At 37.3% G+C, this 5,622-nt stretch overlaps 1 protein-coding gene across 1 annotated transcript in view; it reads right to left on the bottom strand.

Moving 5' to 3' along the window:
- LOC106884237 (neuropeptide FF receptor 2) overlaps positions 1 to 5,622 on the bottom strand; it is a 274,881-nt gene that overhangs the window by 210,092 nt on the left and 59,167 nt on the right. The gene's annotated exons all lie outside the window — the stretch shown is intronic.

The raw sequence follows: 5,622 nt of genomic DNA, 5'->3' as shown, positions 1-5,622 counted from the left end.
GCCCCCACCCCCACCCCCACCCCACCGAAGAAACTTACTGGCAATTAACAATCTTTCACTAAACAAATCATCGAATTCATTAACAACTTACAACGAACAAAACACAAATGTATATAAATGTATAACTGTCTTAATTAACTGACTCAGACGTGCAGGACGAGAGCAATGCATGCCTTCGACTGTGTGCAAAAATCGACAGCAATGAACAGAAATCACTAAATCTAAAAAGGAACACAACTAACTGGAGATCGCCAAAACGAAACAAATCACTGATTTATTTTGTCTACACGAAATCTCAGATTTAATAGGGTCGTTAACATTGGATTTAGTAATGGTTGCTTAAACAACTGCAGACAACAAACAAAATTACACCAGAAGCATTAAGTTATTGGTCGAACATTCACAAAGCAAACAAAATCTGCCTCGAAAAAACTTTCGAATAATCCTGGACACTTATAAGTAATTAAGAGATGTACGGTGATACATTCGACCAGTGTAAGAAATCAGCGTATAAATAATTGATGAGAGCTTTGTTTGATAGTTAAGGGGAATTAAATTCCTCCGATGAGTTTCGTTTGATATTGGCAGGCACCACCAGACTGACCGGCATCACATAAATACATACAGGCAAATTTGTATGAGACATTCACAGCACACACATCCATATTATGTGAGTGTCTTAATAATGACCAGTAGTTATGACGTCAACAATATAAACTGGATTCATTAATTTATAACTAACTCACCCTTGAAGTTATACATGAAACCGGTTTTCTTTTGATAAACATCATATATACGGCATAAGAAATGAGAAATTGTTAGTAAATAAAGTGCTCATCAGTTATATAATGCGCTTACTTCTCAGTGCTGGATGATGCATATTGACTACCAAGTGTAAGGTATTAAGAGCTACGTCCGTGGAAGTGACAGGGTGTCGAATAAGCCACTGCTCTTGCCAATGGCACTCATAATATCTTGTTATAATTATAATTATGCGTTGATATGTATATACTATCCCCTAAAAATCTCATTTCTCATTCTCTCCAATTAGATACGTCAAACCATAGGGATTTCGGTGCGTAATGCATTCCGAAACCAAGGCAGAACTGCTGTCAGTTACATGGCAAAACTTTTAATTAAACTATGTGCCATTAAAACTTTCGTTTAAAGCTTTGTCAAATGAGTCCTCTTGACTCTCTGGACTAGCTGTATCATTCGGAGAACAGTATTTAAGTTATTAAAATGTGAATATTTTCTAAACAATATCAGATAAGAGGTGCTAAGTAATAGGTAGAGAGGGAGAGAACAATGTAATTCAAATTGCGATAGGTTTCTTTTGTCTTGGGGCAAAGGGGTAATTTTACACCTTTTGTGTGTGTCGGTTTGGTCTGAAGTGTATATATTTGCATAAATAGACGTATTGTAACCGTGACAAAATTGCTTAACCCCCAAACACTTTTAGCATTTGAGATAAGAGAGTTGGGAAATACATAGACAGGCTGAAGGAAGTTGCTTCTAAACCAACCACAAATCACTCCCGTAAATATAGTTCTTGATATCAACATGATTGGATTGACACGACTGGAATGACTTTCAACATAGTTTTTAGACAACGGCTGAAATGAGCCTGCGTGACAACACCAAAATTTACTTCCAACCAACATGGAGAACTTCTGCGTGGTTGTGTGACTCGTAAGATAAATCACTCTCAAATTAAATGCTATTCATCCTTATGTAGGAAACGATACACGGGAAATTATATTCCCACGTATACAATATGGAAACGAATGAGCTAAGATACAGGCGTACATATATGGAAGTGATGATAAATCTAAATGTGTGCCTGTATGTGTGCATGTGTGTGTGCATGTGTGTATTGATCTTTTTAAATGTATACGTGTATGTAGCAAATAAACGTTGGTATATTAAAGTAACAAACACAAAATCAAATATGCCGGTTCATGTTGGTATCTTTCGCACGTCGCAGTTTTCTTTCATTTAATATAAGCGTAAGTGCAAGTCAGCGAGCTGGCAGAAACGTTAGCACGCCGGGCGAAATGCTAAGCAGCATTTCGTCTGTCTTTACGTTCTGAGTTCAAATTCCACCGAAGTCGACTTTGCTTTTCATCTTTTCGGAGTCGATAAATTAAGTACCAGTTGCGTACTGGGGTCGATCTAATCGATTAGCCCCTCCCCCAAAACTTTCGGGCCTTGTACCTATCGTAGAAAAGAATATCAGCGTAGAGGCGGCGCATTGGCACAGTTGTTAAAGCGTTGGAAAAGGCATCTTTTCACTGTCAATAAGATAAAAGTACAGGTCAGAATTAGCTTCGATAACTATTTCACTGCACAGCGTGCTCCTTCCAGAAATAAGAATATGTAGCACACAAGCAAGGATATGAGTTCCTTTATTCGAAAGTAGGTACCTGTTCAAATTGCATTGGGGCCGCTTTGTTGGCCTGTTTAAATCTCTGTTTATCATGCCAGTAGCTTATCCCATCAGACATCAACCTTTATGAGAAACAACATAACCTTCCATGTGGGTGGTGTTTCCACATTTTTTATAAATAATACTGATTTCTTTTCAAGTCGGAAGGTTTTCAGAATATTAGTCTCGTTCAAGCTTACGAAATGTGTTAGCTATACAAGGAAAGTGAAATGGCTGCAATCGCGCGTGGCTCGTTGATTCAAACGCATACGACAAACACACATGTAATCACTCGGGTTTCTTTTGACTAGATACAAATATCTTAAAGATTTTATTGAATAGAAATGATGCCAATGGTATTAAGACCAAACATAAAAGTGTCAACTGACGTATATTTGTTTGTTCCTGAATGATGCTTGCAACTTCATGGCAAATATTTAATGATAATGCATTACAGGCAGCCGCCATTCAGAAACTTCCAAGTCATTCGTTTCTCCTTCCCCGTCATCCATATTGTGTTCTCCCAAACTTCATACCGCCCAACCATCACCGACAACTTGCATCTATTTATCAGGAACATTAACTGTACCGATCTCACCTGTGGCTGGAAGCATTCAAAAGCAATACACAAACACTTACCTCAAAGTCAGTTATTCCCAAACTTTCTTGTATTGCGCAGCTTTTCTTTTCTTAAAACCCTTTCTCTGACCCTTTGTACGATTCAAAGACACTCATTTTCTAATTTATGAACGCGTGTTATCGAGCCAGATTAACTCACTACTTTGATGATGATTACTGCTTACCACTGCACTATTCTACTATTAGTGAATATTTGATGCATCACCACTCGATTTAAATTGTTAATCCGAGTTTTAGCATTTGGCCTCGGACCACATTCAGGCGCATATTCTTTGTGCTTCATATATAACCTCATGGATGTTGAAATTTATCTTTGTATTCCAATTTATAAATGTTAATGCTATTGTCTCTGCAGTGGTAGTCATTGAGACCAACAAACATAATGGTATTACATTCAATTTTCCTTAAATAGAAAACAAAGACTAAAATAAACTGTACAGATTCAACAATCGTTCAATGGATCCTCTCTGTTGCGCAAGAGATCAATTCTCGGTGGCGTAACAAAACGACACGATGCCAAAACTAGCGTAAAGAAAATTCACTTTGTTTAGACTGATCACACCTATGGGAAATGCCTTAAACCCACGACGCTAAAATATGGCCGTTGTAACATAGCAAAATACTAAATGAAATCTTTATTTTCAAATGCAAATTTCACATTGACTTTACATCGATGTTAGAAAGAAACAGATGTTACATACATTTATGTCTTTTTTCCAATACATGCTATGCAAGTAGCCATTTATATCTCATTTAATAAGTATTCGTTCTACATCTTTCATACAAACTTAAGTTTATTCCCCTTCATTCGTATTTAAATAACAACCGCAAGTCATTCCATTTCTGTTCTGTTTGTTAAACTTTGAGGCAAAGGTTGTACCAATGTCAAAATATAAATGCTTTTACTCGAAATATTGCTTCTGGAAATTTGACGCCGGCAATAGAATTACTTCATGTAATTATTTCAAAATTACATCATATGCTCAGATTAATGCTTTTAAATTATTTGATTAGAACATAAATCTTAATTCCTTTGGAAATAAATTGAGGTCAAAATGTCTTATTACCAAGAGTGTTCTATTTAATATCTATATTTACGGATATATTGAATTGATAGATTTTCTTTCGATTTCGGCATATCAGCATTCAATTATTATAGGTCGATCAACAGAGCGATCAATGTAAATTGGCAGAGACGCGTGTGCCTGTGGCATAATTCTCAAGTAGAATAAGTATACAAATATGTGAGAAGGCTGAATCATTCAATTACGGGCAAAAACAACCGGCAATTGGTATGAGGTCCTCTTCTACCGAATTTCATTCACTCGGCTCGCATCAACCTCAGCGCCTGTAATAAAGAAACTTAAGTCGTCAGGCGATGGAGTCGAACTCGAACCTCTCAACTGTTGTCTCAGGCCTACCTTCACACAAACACACACACACACAAAGGTTACTATATTCTTTATCTATAAAGGTCTTATGCGACAAAAGTCTGTCTGAAATGCATGTAATGAGGATGCACAGAAATTTTAACGTAATTTCATTCAGAAACAAAATAATTTCTCACAATTATGTATTAACTTTGTAAGTCCTAAATTATTTAATTGGTGATTTATGCAACTGAGGCAACTGGATGATCGAGATGTAGATAACAGTTAACATCTTTGTTGTTAATATTTGCTATTTCTACGCGGCGAGCTGACACAAATGTTAGCACGCTGGGCGTAATGCTTAGCAGTATTTCGTATCCCTATACGTTCTGAGTTCAAATTCCGCCGAGGTCGACTTTGCCTTTCATCTTTTTGGGGTCGATAAATTAAGTACCGATTGCATACAGAGGTCGAGGGTTAGGGTTAGGGTTAGGGTTAGGGCCTTGTACATAGAGTAGCAAAGAATATTTGCTATTTCTGTAGAGGCGCGTGGCTTAGTGGTTTGGGTGTTCGACTAGTGGTCATAAGATTCCGATTTCAATTCATGCACCGGGCGACGTGTTGTTTTCTTGAGCAAAACACTTCATTTCACTTTACTCCTGTCTTCTCGGCTGGCAAAAAGGAGTAAGTCCCTTCGACATAAATAATGTATACGTCGGGGAAACCAACGCTATGAGCTTATATGATTCGGGAAATATTTTCATCCTTTTCAAAGACCTGGCAGAAATGTTATGACGCAGGGTCAAGTGCTTAGAAGCAATTTGTCCGTCTTTAAGCTCTGAATTCAAATTCCGCCGAGGTCAACTTCGACATTCATCGTTTCAGGATAGATAAAATATCATTTGAGAACTGGACTCGATATATTCAATTTACTTCATCCCCCAAAATTGCTGGCCTTGTGCCAAACTTTTGAAGCCGATATTTGTTACTTCTATAGTAAAATTTCTTTTTCTTTTACTTGTTTCAGTCATTTGACTGCGGCCATGGTGGAGCACCACCTTTAGTCGAACAAATAGACCCAAGGACTTATTCTTTGTAAGCCTAATACTTATTCTATCGGATCTCTTTTGCCAAACTGCTAGGTAACGGGGACGTAAGCACACCAACATCGGTTGTGAAATGATG

The sequence above is a fragment of the Octopus bimaculoides genome, chromosome 2, assembly GCF_001194135.2.
Source record: "Octopus bimaculoides isolate UCB-OBI-ISO-001 chromosome 2, ASM119413v2, whole genome shotgun sequence".
In the NCBI taxonomy this organism is placed as follows: domain Eukaryota; kingdom Metazoa; phylum Mollusca; class Cephalopoda; order Octopoda; family Octopodidae; genus Octopus; species Octopus bimaculoides.
The sequence above is the reverse complement of the archived record's forward strand: the minus strand, read 5'-3'. Positions and strand labels throughout refer to the sequence as shown.